Source organism: Condylostylus longicornis, unplaced genomic scaffold (genome assembly GCF_029603195.1).
Source record: "Condylostylus longicornis isolate FDR11 unplaced genomic scaffold, ASM2960319v2 ptg000018l, whole genome shotgun sequence".
NCBI classification, from domain to species: Eukaryota; Metazoa; Arthropoda; class Insecta; order Diptera; family Dolichopodidae; genus Condylostylus; species Condylostylus longicornis.
In genome coordinates this window covers 11,372,022-11,386,634 of record NW_026577987.1, presented here as the reverse complement: position 1 = coordinate 11,386,634, position 14,613 = coordinate 11,372,022, and the positions used below count along the sequence as shown (strand labels likewise).

Below are 14,613 nucleotides of genomic sequence, written 5' to 3'. Positions count from 1 at the left end.
CCGATTTCGTTATGCACGGAAAATTTAATGAAATAACATTTTTATGTTTGTGTTTTTTTTTTTTTTTGAATTTTTTGAGCACAAAACACGATTATTATTAATTAATTATTAAAGCATATACATATATGTACACACATAATGAAATATAAATCGGTATTTACAAGAAATTCGCGAAATGAAAAATAAATTTAAAGCACAAAAAAACAATCTAAACAACTAGTTATGATTATTTTTACCAATAAATTCGTTATTTTTACAATAGTAAACAAAAAAAATAAAATAAAAAATTAATATATGCACATGTATTAATATTATATATATACATATATGTATATATTATAGAAAAAAATAATTTTTTTTTGGATTCTATTGTTGTTCGTTCTCCTCTAAAACTATTTACTGTTTTTTTTTCTTCTTAATAATGAAATAATTTTGTATTTTTTTTTATTTTCTCGTTTATAATTAATATACAGAGTACCTATGTATTATACATAGTACATGTATAATAGGTAACTATAAATATTGTGTTGTGAACAGTGCTATCGCGTATATACCGTGTAAAATAAAATAAAATTTTTTTAGTGTTTTATTGGATTAAGCGAAAATATAAAAATGAAACTTCAGCTTAAAATGAAAAATATGATTACCTACCTACCTACCACCTTATGTTGTTTTTCTTTTTTTCTTCTTTTTTTTTCAATTTAAAGTTAATATACAAGTAAAAATGTTGAATGTGTGATAAAAAAAAAAAGAAAAATAACAGTCTATGATGAAAGTTTAAATATTCCAAAAATTTATTAAATTATTTTTAAAATTAGCTATTTGGTATACAATTTTATGGACGGTCACTTTCAAATTATAAATTAATAAATAATGGTTTTGATAAAAATTTTATTTTATTTTGTATTTAATTAATTTTATATTAATTAAGTGCATGTTATATATGGACATATGTATGTATATAGATATGTGCACACGATATTTTTCAGAAAAAAATTTTAAATACATTGTTGGGAGGAGAATTGGACATTTAAAAAACTCATGTGATGTTGAAATTTATAATATGTATATATGGCATGCTTTTAGGGGATTTTATCAAAATAATTCTTAATTTTTTCAAGTTTTATCAAAGCAATTTTCCAAAAATATTAGACTTTTTCATAAAGGCAGTCTATAGTGACATAAATTTAAAACTGTTCTTTATTTATGTTCCTAAACAAGAATGTTGCTGTTATGAACTATTGTGATTTTATAGATTTAAATTGCATATCTACGAAGCTGTGTTTTGGCAAAATTGTGTTTACCAAAATCTCTACTATTCTTATAGAAATCTCTCAGAAACTAAGTAAGATACACACATTATTTGCCGAAGTGAATGTTTATTTTATTAATAATTTTTATTATAACATTAATTTTTGCTGTAATATACTGACTAAGAAAATATTAAAAAATTTAAGTGTATGAATTGCATATAAAAGCAAATAAAAAAAAATTACATTTTTAAATTATTTTCGAATTATCTGTTGTTCACGGATAATTTATGTAATCTTTCTAAAAACGAATTTCACGGACTGCGTGAATTTTAAAAAGTACAACTTTTGAAATGAGTAACATTTTTGTGATTTTTTTGTTTTCTGTTGCTTTGTTAACCGTCATTTGTCATAATAAAGTAATTAAAATAAATTATTTTTTTACTTATAATCCTTAAACGCCTAAAAAAAAGCATAGATAAGTTTATCGTACTCAAAAATATTTTTTCAAGATAACAAAATTGTAATGAGATTCATTTCTTTTGTATTTTCAAGCGATAAGCAATAATTGACATTGACATTTGTCAAAATTTTGCAAGTATTTTTTTTTTTAAAGAAATGCCCTTTTCGATATTGAACTCAAAATTATTATTAATTCTGTGATTTTCTTAAAATTCAAATGTCATTTAATTTAAAATTTTTACACAAAAAATACACAAACTGGGCCTATACTTGTATAAGCCCAGTTTGCGAGTATAAGGATTAACGGACGTCAAATTAAATTTTATTCCATTTAGTTAAAAATTTATGCAAAAGAGTGTGAAAAAAAGCGCCTTTTTTTAAAAACTTCATTTGAATCTTAAGTTTTAGAACTTTTTTATTGTGTTTTTTTACTTATACTTAAACAATATAAGTATTCATTTATTCAATGTACACGTGTATGTATGTTTATATACATTTAAAATAAAGTTTAGAGAAAAGCTTTAATTTTTTCATGTATGTATTTTATATGTTTAATATATTGGACATACTTATAAATATTAAATTAAGTGAGTAAAAATACATACATATGGTAACATTTTTATATTATTTTTAATAAAAAAAAAAATGTTATTTACATTTTTCATTAGATCATCGTTATTATATTTTTAAAAAAATGAAGGCATTCAAAATGAAAAGAAAGGTAATTATGGGTATGAGATAAATTTTAATTTTAATAAAGAATTTTATTATATTAATTAAATTTAACTGAAATTTTTTTTTTATATTAAATTATTTTTATAAGCTTGTCGCACCTAATTTTAGAACAAGTTTAAATTTAACTAACAAAAAAAAATAAACGTTCAACGAAATAAAGAAGACGCCAAATTTTGTTTGCCTAATTGTTATACAAAATTATTATGAAATTTAATTATATTTTTAGTAAATCAAAATTGATTTAATTTAATTTAAAAAAAATTAGCAATGAAATTATTAGTACATAATTTGGGTACTTGAATAAGTTAAGAACTTATTTTCAAAAAAATATAAGAAAACTTGTGAAGATCCTTACATCCTATACGAAATTAAACTCGATGAAACTCGCATTTAATATTTTGTGTTAGGATTTTAGAGGTTTATATATCCGTTTATTTGCGTATGTATATGTAAAGAACACATATTCTACTTATATATATGAATGCAATTAATAGTCTATTAAAGTATGTTGAAACAAAAAGCTTTTAAATTTTTCTACAGAATGTTTATAAAAAAAAATTTTAGTAATGATTCAATGCTCCCACATAACATTGTTAAGTGGTTATGAAATTTAAAAAGTAATTATTTACCCGTTAGTCTTATGAAATTTTTCAAATATTTTACTGCAATTTTTTGTTGTTTTCATTAAATAGTGTCTAAATTGGTCAATCTTTTTTATTTTTTTCATTTATGAACATTATTTTTTTTAAATAAGAAATCATAATGCTTAGTGCAATTTTTTAATAATAACGATGTAAGCAATTTATGTACATGATATAATGATACATGTTTTTATAAAAGGGTTATTCAATGCTTCAACACTCTGCATACTTTTTTTTTTAATATTCTTTATCTTTGTCTTTATTCAAGATTAATTTGATTTTGCACGAAAGATAAGTTATATTTGAGGGGGAGAAAAAAAAAAACGATGAGTGTGTAGTTTTGCGTGGAAAAATGAATTACATATTTATGAAAAAACGGTTATTATAAATATTACTTATATGTACACACGATATGATTGTTACTCTATTATTACAGAATACGCTCTATTTTTAAGTTAGACTTAAGATAAATACATGTATGTACTTTAAATATTGTTCGCCTAATTAAAGATTTAAGATAAAATTACAGCATTGTTTGGAAAAGAGGAAAATATGTAGAGTTAAAATATGTTTTCATTGGAAGTATACTCGTATATAGGAAGACATAAAATGGCTTAAATCAGAATTTGCAATTTTAAAAAAATTTAAGTTTAATGAAAATCAATTTATTAAAAAATATTAAATTACAAAGAGAGATTGTATAACATAAGCCGATTTTGTTGAATTTAGTTTAATATTTTTAAGGATTTAATTTTTTACTTGGCTCAGATTATTTTAAAAAAACTCAGATTTTGACCGATTTGAAATCATAGAATATTTCTTCAAAAATCAAAATATATATAAATATTTTGAGAATTTCCTTTTACTATTTACGTAATATAATTTTCTAATTGAAACTCTGAAATTTTTGCTATGTTAACAATGTGAATATGGAGAATTTTTTAAATTTATTGAAGTAGGTGTTTAAGGTAGTTTTGTGTATCGTCACAAATATTCAAAAAATTTTTAATATTTACAATTATATTAAGCAATGGTGGTTGTTTTATTATAATTTATATATAGGTTATTTTATTGCATTAAAAACTCACAAGCGGAATATTTTGAATAATTCAAAATTTAAATATAAAAAAGTATTAAAAATTTTAAGTATTTTCCAATCTTAATGTATACATTTCACACAATGTTTGATATACATACATATGCTGGTACTTTTTGAGATTAATAAATTCCTAAAACTACACTTCATATGTGTGAAATTTTACACGTTTGCTGATTCAATAGATTTACCTAATAAAATAAAGTAAAGAAATTACGAAAAAACGAAATTCAAAACAAATCAAATTTCGGGTAATAAAAAGCTGGTTAAATCTTTAAACATGATTATTTTAGAATTTTCAAATATACAACACATTTTTTAGAGTGTTAATGTATAAGATAATCTATATATAATTTTTTTCTAGCAAGTTATACCATATTAACACTCTAAGATTGGTAAATTCTTTTAAAAAAATAATCCCACGAACGGGATTACATTTAATTGTGCTGATTAAATAATGCGATTTTCATAACATTTATGCTGTGTTTTTTGTTTTTTGAATATATAAACAAATAAATTAATAATTCATGCAAAAAAAAAAAAAAAGAGCATTGGAATTTTCAAATTTTCATGAAAATGTTGCAGCAAATATAATTTCAATTATAAGAAAAAATATTTCATGTACGGTCAATTAGCATGTGAATTAAAATGTAGTGAGTGGGTTTATGTACCTTGTACATATTGCGATATATAATGTTAATTAAAAGTATATGTAGTCAATGTGCATTTCAACACTACAAATACTATTTTAGCATAAATATGAAGTGCATGCATTTAGTTTCATTATATAATTTACTGAAAAGTTATTTGAAAAATTTAACAGCTATTAAAAATATTTAAAATTTTTATTTAGATATTGCAAGCCTGTTACGATAATTAAATAAATTTGATTTCTCAGATTTTAAGATTATTAAAAATTGGAAATATTCGTTTTGGAATTGTATTATGTAGGGATGGACAAGATTTATTTAATAAGATATTTAATGGTGATATTTTTTGTATCTTAAAAAACTCGTAATATCGATATTAATCGATAATTTCCATTATATATCATGTATATATATAACATACATATATATAATATATATGTTAATATTAACATTTAATTGACATAAATTTTCAAATATAGTCAAAAATTGTTTTTAAAATTATTTCTTTGAGTGCTCGTTTAATATTTAATACAACTAACTGCTTTGAAAAAATGTTTTTCATCAAATATTTTCTAAATTTACTTTAAGCATAGGTGTATAAATATTTACTTATTTACCGTTAGTGAAATATCGAAGCATCGATATATCGATGTCTTGTGTCTACATTTTATATTTATAAACTATTGATGTATCTATATCTTATTCGATTCGATATATCGTTATTTAATTCTTTTTTATGCCTACCTCTGGTATAAAATATTTATTTATTTTTTTCATTCCTCAAGTTAAATTGAATTTCATAAATTAGAAATAATTTTTCTTAGTTTCTTCAAAATCGATTTTTATGACTTAAACTTTTGTAGTAGTGATACAGATTATGTATAAAATTTTCAAACGTTATAAATTTTTAATTTGGTGAAAATTTTATTTCAGCTTGAATAAATTCATTTTTATTTTATTATTAAAAAAAATTACTTAAGTATTTTTATATAAATTAATTTCTTCTTTATATTGATGCACTATATCTTTATATTATAACGAAAATATTTTTTTTTATTTTTAAATAAATTTAAATGGTTTCAATAACCTTAATTTTTGGAAAAAAGAAAATAAATAACAGTTGTATATGTAATATTGTGCATAATATATTAGAAATTGATTGTCGCGAAAAAAAAATTTAAATAAAATTCAAAAATCATGTGAATAATTTTTGTTCATAACCACTTTTAACGCCTTTTCTTTTTTAAAAAAAAAGCACAAAATCTATTCATATAACTTTTCCATTTTTTAAATCATTTAATCGAAATTGAGACGTGATTTTTATTTTGAATAAAAATTTGTATAAAAACGCAAAAATGGGTAAAAATTCATAAAAAAAAAAGAAAAAGAGAAAATATTTAACAAATAATAAAACAAAAAATAAATTTATTAAATTTCTTAAGAGAAGAATACGATAATTTTCTTTTGTCTTCCTTGCTTTTATTGTATACATATATTTAAAAAAATATTTCGATTTAGCACTGAAACACTTAAAATTCCACTATTGGCAACAAATTTTTATATATTAAAAAAATAATGATCACTTGGCAATATTTAAAGTGTTTATGTCATTCGGCAATAATATACAAATTTAAAATTCGAATCCATTCATTCACATATTAACAAACAAACATACACAAAAATATAGATTTTGATTTATTAATTGTGTTTAATTTGAAATAATAACATGGTGTCATCCTCTTATTAAGATGATTAATAAAACGTAATATATAGCTAATTAGCAAAATCCTATAGGCATACCATACCAAACGAATGATCTGCGTGAAATTTATATTAGTTTATTTCTTTTCCAAAAAAAGAGTGCATATGAAATATGGTTACATATAGATTGGAACATATTTTTTAATATAGAATTAAAGCAACAATTAAAAAATGAAAGCGATAGTTTCCTAAATTATAATATTAGTCACATTGTGACAAAACAAGTTCATTTATAGTTTAAAAATAATTTTGATTTAAAAAATATCTTAGATCAATAAGGTGTTATGTACCTTATAGTAAGGCACATAATATGTATGTATATATATTATGTAAATATTATGTGCATATTATGTACTATTACGTACATACTATGTGTACATATTTGTACTTCTAAAAATGAGGTTTATGATGGGAACGGACGAGTACAATAAAGCTATTAAAACAATAAGAATCCTTTACAAATAATAGGAAACGTATTACTTGATTTTAAAAATAAGGTTTCACATTAAAACTTTCTTAACTTTTTAGCTTCTTGCCTAACTTTATTAGTTCAATTTTCATGTTTTTGTAGTACATAGCTCACGCCTCAAGTTTTGAATAAATTGAGTACCATTTCGTTTAGAAACTCATTTAAGAAAAAAGTAAATGTGGACTTCGAAAAAAATCTTGGTGCTTTCATCAAAATGCTTCAATCAAAATCTTGGGTTGCAGGTTAGTACTGCCTTTAATTTACTTTTAATTTTTCAAGCATTAATTTCTTTTTTATTACATTTTGCGGTTATTTTAAAAAAAAAATTCAAATGGTTAAAACACATGCTTTTTTTTACAAGCAGTTTTGACAATTTGAATTTCTAATTCGTTCCATAATTCAAATACAATGCTTTGCACACTTTTTACTTTGCTGCATTAAAGTAACAATAAAGTTTAACGAATCTGTGTAAAGGCATTTCATAAAGCAGCAAATTTATAAGTTACATGTATCATAAAAATGTCAACAATTAACCCGCAAGAGAGAGGAAAAAAGTGACAAAAATTCAAAAGTGTTTTAAAAATAGACTGCAGGTTAGTTGATGTTTACGTAAATATCCTAATAATATTTGTAGTTTAGCAAAATCTATATAAATTAAAACATAATGAATGTTTTAAATTAAACTAAATTTATTAATAGAATTTAAGAAATACTTATAAAAATAGAAAATGGTCAAACTTTAAAATATTATTGCAACTATATATTTAAAAAAAATTTGACCATTCACAAATGTTATTAATAATAAAATTTTTAAAAATATTTAAAAGAAAAAAAAATCGAAAATTATCATAAAATTTATGTAGGTAAAAATTGTGAACTATAGTGAATATAAATAAAGGTGAACTACATATATAATTTTTTATTAGAAAACAAGTTATTTTATTTCTATTGACTTACAACTTCTATTATGCATAAATAATAAATTTGTATATTGAATTTGTATTTAAATCTTATTTTTTTTTTTTAATTTTATAAATACTCTATAGTTGGCATATATTATAATTATTATTACTACGCATTTCTGATATAATACATTGTGTAGACATACACATACATATAAATTACATCTGCATATTATTGATGTATATGTGAAATGTAAACTTTTAAATAACTAAATATTATAATTAACTTTGAACTTGACTTATTAAGATGATTAGTATGCACATTCAAAAAAGAATATTGAAAATTATAATATAAGATCGAATATTTTTCTACCTACATTTTATGTCATTTTCTTGTATTTTTATACATAAAAAAATAAATTAATTAAAAAGAAGCAAAAAAAAATAAAGTATATGTTTTTTTTTTCGTCATAATAAAATATTTTTGTTTTATTATTTATTTTATTGTCTTGATTCTTAATAAAAAACTTTATTTAAAAGAAGTAAAAAAGAAAAATATTTAAAATAATTTTAAAATAATTTTTTACGATTTCAACAAAAGTTGAATAAGTTTCGGACAAATCTAATCAATTTTTGATAATTACAAAGTTACAAAAATTTTCCCAAAAAAAAAAAAATTTACAATAAAAATTTTTATTATACTTGTGATGCAATTTCGAACAGTTTGTTACGGAATGTATGAACTTTAATAATACTGTAAAACACACCTAATTTTTATTTCGATTCAAAAAAATGAAAATATATGAAAATTTATGACGAAATTATTATCAAATTTATAATCGAATTTAATACACTCAATAATGACATATGTGTGTAAATGGATGATTAAAAAAACTTCAACTAACAACGTTTGTCCAATAATGGAAACACTATAATTTCAAAGGTAAAATATTTAAAAAATTTTCATTTTACAAATTATAATTTAATATGAAAAGTATTTTAATTAATTTATTTAAATAATTATATAGTAACATGTAACATTTCGTGTAATATTATCGTGTAAAATTGATTCACACATATCACAAGTACACAGAGTACAAGTCATTAAAAATCGAAGAAATGAAAAAAATAAAACGCAAATGTTTATTTTACATTAACAATAATTAAATACATAATTTTATATTAATTAATAAAAATTAATTAATTAAATTATTTAACTTAAATAATTTCATATATTTATCGTAAATTTAAATTTTTAAAAATTTATTTTCTCTTTATTCACTTTAGAATTGATATTAATTTTATTAATACTCTTGATGGCAATTCTATATACTAAGTGTTATAATAATATAAGTTTATATGTACGAAAACTAACACTTTTGTATAATAATAAATTTTACCCATAGAAAATTGAATAAAAAGCAAGAAAAAAAAACCGCTAATTACGTGAAATATGACATCAACCTTTGTGTTTAAAACTAAAAATATCCTTTAAGGATAGTCTGCCAATTTCTATAAAAAAAATCTTAGCATATGGGGAGGAAGATACTGAGGGTTTTTTTTTTCATTTTATTATTTTCTTTTATATTTTTATTATAACTTTATTTACATGTGCTCCCCATATTATATTTTTTTTTATTTGCTTTTATAATATTTAAATATGTAAAAATGTTAATATATGTAGAAAAAAAAATAATAATAAAAAGAGTTTTTTACAAGGCCGAATTATAGTGAGTGACAAAAGAATAAAAAGAAAGTGTATAATTAATAATGTGCTCAAAATTTTTATTTTTCGCGAATTACGCTATAAAATTTGTTTCATTTTATACTTAGAATTTTTGCGTATAGGCACCTACATACACATTTATGTATATATATAAGTCAAATTGAAAAAAATACCCATGGGTATAACCATGGAATAAAATAATGGAGTGTAGAACTTCGACCCACAAGAAAAGATTCTCTGGATGTACTTCATTAAGAAGAATTAATTACCCCAAAGCACTCGAATTTGTTGGGAAGAAAGAATTCATGGGGAAAATTTTAGGTGCCGTATCTGATACTTAGTCGGGAAGGGGATATAATGTCACACTTTATTTAATGTCACACATAATATACAATATGTGTGACATAGGTTATGTCACACATAAAAAATAATAGATAATTCTGTTCTTTTTGAAAATAAAATATTTAATTAAAAAATTCTTGAACGCATTTAAGTGCATGTATATATATCTGATTCGAAATTGCAATAAACGGCGTTTAAGCACAATTCAGCTCATATGTTTAAGTTCCTGAATTGTTTGTTAACACAATGTTACATATAATTTTGAAGTCATGTTCAAAAAGTAGTAATAAGAGTAAATATTATCTTTATATAGGTATTAATAGACTTGCAAAAATTCATTTTTTTTTGGGCTTGAAATGTGTTCTTCTCTAAATATTTACTCTGTGGTTATTTATAAAAAAAAAATTTTCAAAATACAAATTTCATAAACCCTAAACGTACATCAAAACTCTCGTCTTTTATTTTATTTTTGTTATAAAGACTCGCTATCGCAGACTCGCCTACTACAATATTTATAGAGTTTTTGTTAAAATAAGAATTCATTACCGTTAATATCCTTCAACATTTATAAAACCTTAATATCCTTTCATATAGTTTGTTTATTAAAGGAAAACAACAAACCAACACCATTGGAAATTCTTTTCTTTCAAAACAAATTGTATTTGGGGAAATTTTTTTTTTTGCTTGACTAGTAACGTTACCATGTTTAGTTTTTTTTCCACACAACAAGCCAGTTATAGAAAATCGAAGTAAAAAATAAAAAATTGTTCTAAAAATCTACTATTTTATTACTATACGTTAATTATCTACTTACATATGTACATGTATAATTAAAACGTATAATTTAAAATGTTATTAAAGTTCTTTTTTATATTGTTAATATTAAAATATGTTATTAAATATTGTATTTTTCTTTTGAATTTTTAATTATGAACTATAACATTTTATTCAATTAAATTATATTTATTTTATTATTTACAAAATTTTATGTTAGATTTTAATTATCTTTTGAATTTTTTTTCATTATTTAATTTAGCTATATTATATTTTCATCACATATGATTTAAATTTGATATTTTTATAAAAATTTAATGTGTTAAACATAATGTAGATATGTATGTATGTAAGTTTATATTTAAAAATACAATATAACACAATAAGTAAATACCAAAACGTAGAGAATAAAAGAATTATTTAAAATATTTTCCAATTTTCAATTTCCATTGTTATAATTTTTTTTAGCGACAGACAAAAAAAAAAAATAAAATAATATTATGATAATGTTCCTTAAAATAAATCAAGTTTCAAGTTTTTTTTTCCGAATTTACCATTTGAAATGGTGTATAAGACGGTCAACGAGTTTTTAAATTAATACTGAAGTTGAAAACTTTTGTTGACCAACAATCGTGTTTAATATTTTTTTCAGAAATTTTATATTTTTTTGTATGTACAAATATATATGTACATAGTTGAATCTATATAAATGTTACGGTAAACGTGAATATTGAGTAGATTATGTAAAATGTAATATGAAAACTTGCCTACATGTAAAGTAATGAAAATAAAATAGTTTTTAGGCATTGCCTGTTTAAACAATTAAAAATTCGAATGAAAAAAAAATATGTCAATTGCAAGAGTATGAGGACAAACTGTTCAAATTTTCTTTTTTGAAATATTTCTTTGAAAGTCAAATCAATAGCTAAAATATTTAAAATTAACAATAATAAAGTGTAAAACTTTTATTTTACATGTAGGTTACTTGAGAAAACTAATATTAAATTAGGTCGGTTAACCTTGATTTATAACAATTTGTTAAATTTCCTTTCTGTTTACACATAAGACATATAAAAGCTTAAATAAAATTTAACTGCCACGCAATACACTATTTTTAAATTTAAAATACTCTACGAACTTTCAAAACTTTAGGTTTAGAAAACATTCCCGGAAAAGATACCGTGAAAAGAAACAAAGTATAAAAATTTTTGTTTTAATAAAATATTTATTGAAATCTGAAAATTATTTTCTAAAATTTTCTACAAGTTAATTTAAAATTTTTTTAAAAAAGCGATTTTTTTCAATTTATCAATTTAAACAGACGTTTGTAATACTGAAAATATTGTATTTCTTATATAAATTATTAAATATATTCCATGCATACGAAGGAAATCTAACAAATCAAATCAATATTCTTTTCAGAATTAAACATGAATATGTTTATATATTTGGGTTTTTTATACAAAATCCTAAATATCTTAATAATTAAGACTTTTACCGTGACATTTACCCGATAATATATGTATGTGTATATTTTATAGAAATTACGTTACCATACCAAAAGTTAGTCACGCAAACATGTAACTAACATAACACAATATTAACCAAGAATTCTTTAGCTTTTATTCAAAAAATAAAAATGAAAATAAGTAATTTTTTCTTTGGTTCGTTATTACTTCACTTCGTGCTCTTTTAAAGTGAGTTCATTTTGAGTGGTATTTTTCTTAGTACGTACATAGTTACATGTGAGTTATTCTTATAAATTTTTGGGGAGCGTACAATTAAATTCATATAAAATTTTTGTTTTTAATTGTATTTTTACCTGTAGCCGGTATAATAACATATATGTACGTATGTAAACATATTTAAAATCGAAATAAAACATTTATTGTATGTGCGGGCATATTCACCCATCCTGATATACTTACATAATCACAAAAATTGCTTGTTGGGTATATGGTACTATTTATGAATTCATTTTATAGACTATGTGTAATTTTGTCGAAAAATTAGCGATGTCAAAACAATCTAATACGTATAATTTATCTATTATTTTAAACTTCTACCTAATAAGATAATGTCCTTTGTATCTGAATATGTATTTCTTGTAAAGTAACGATGGATGAAAAGCTTTTTAAGGAAATAGAAATTTTTAATTTTGTATTTAACTGAAATTTTATTGCGAATTTGCTTTGGCAGATTCCTAATAAAAACCCTAAATAAAAGTACCTATGATTTTATTATAATTTTATAGATATTTGGTTTGTTATAACAATTAAAGTCGTGAAATGTAAAATTAAATTGTTCAATTAAAAAAAATGGGAATGTTTTGTAAGTAGGCACTTACTGTTTCTAATTAGTGAGAGCGCATACACTTGTATCTCATATAGGATAAAAGATTAGAAATTAAGCATTGGTTTAGATTTTGCTATTGTTGGTGAAAACCAATAAAATTAAACCTTAGTATAATACTTAACTATAAAATAAATTTTAATTGAAATGCCAGTCAAGAATAATAAATGCCAAATTATGTGTTTATGTTGTAAATTACAATGGTAATTGACACTTAAAAACTAATCTAGCTTACTAATTCAGCTTACCTGCATATTAAGCTTAGTTCAGATAAGTTCTATTCCAATATAATCATTCAATCATATCCTTCAAATAAAAAAATGGATAAAGATTAAGATGCCAATTTCAATTGAAGTATATGTAGGTAGGTAGGTATATATGCACATATCTGTTTTTTACTAGTTAGTAATAATTATAATCTTACATAATTCATTATTCTTTTTCTGCCAAGTTGTACAATACAATCCAAAAATTTTGACTGCAATTTGTATCATACATATTTATGTTTGGTTTTTTTTGGAGGCAATTTCAATGTTGTTTGTATTCCCATCATGTTCATTTTATAAAATTTTGAATTTGAACGTCACTCAAATAGACTTGCTTCAACAATATTATAATTTATGTATGTAATATGAAATCATATTTAGAATTTGAGAATAGTTTGTTAATAATTTTCTAATTTAATGTAATTTTTTTTTGAGTTAAGTATACTAATTTTTTTATTTTGTTCCGATTGAACGTTGATCACCGTTTTCCATAGAGTAAAACACCCTATAATGATTAGATATTTGAAATGTCTAGAAAAATAGAAATAGGCATAGATAAATATAAATATAGACAGTTATAGAGATCTCAAAAAAAACGACTTGTTTTTTTCAAAAAGTATTGTCTTTTGCAATTTAAAATAAAGCTAAGTAAACCATACATATTTTTGAAATTTGTTCTAAGATACCTACAAAAGTTTTTTATGTTCACATTTTTATTGTTGTAAGTTTTGTTATGTTTTCTAGTTAAAAATTTATGTTCCCGTTCAGCTATTTTAAACAATGAAAATATTGTCTTTTTTTTTAAAACCTTTTGACATAACAAAGGAAAACTTACATTTTAACAGCTGTATTGTTTTAAGATTTATTAAAAAAATAAATTTTACTTTACAAAACTCTAAAAATCTTTAAACATAATTTTCTTTCATTTTTTCTCAAAAAGTATTAAACCAGACGATTTGCATACTAAAACTTTATAAAGGTTTATCAAATTTAACAACGTTTTAAAACACTTTCTTATATTTATCAGAGAAACTTATTATTTTTCGACATCAAGTTTAATGTTCAATTTATGCAAACTGCAATTTTACTACCTCTGTAATATGATTTTAAGGTAACACTAGTAGTATGATTATAAGGTGACAGTCTTGATAATCATTTTTGACGTTTATGTGTTAAGTTTGACGTTT

The 14,613-nt window shown here is 21.7% G+C and overlaps 1 protein-coding gene across 1 annotated transcript in view; it reads right to left on the bottom strand.

The window, feature by feature from the left end:
* LOC129606536 (putative uncharacterized protein DDB_G0282133) overlaps window positions 1-13,459 on the bottom strand; it is a 47,458-nt gene extending 33,999 nt beyond the window's left edge. The window contains exon 1 of the mRNA XM_055516902.1: window positions 13,409-13,459. The gene's annotated coding sequence lies outside the window, so the exon portion shown is untranslated. The remainder of the gene's footprint in view (window positions 1-13,408) is intronic.
* Between the last annotated feature and the right edge of the window lie 1,154 nt (window positions 13,460-14,613).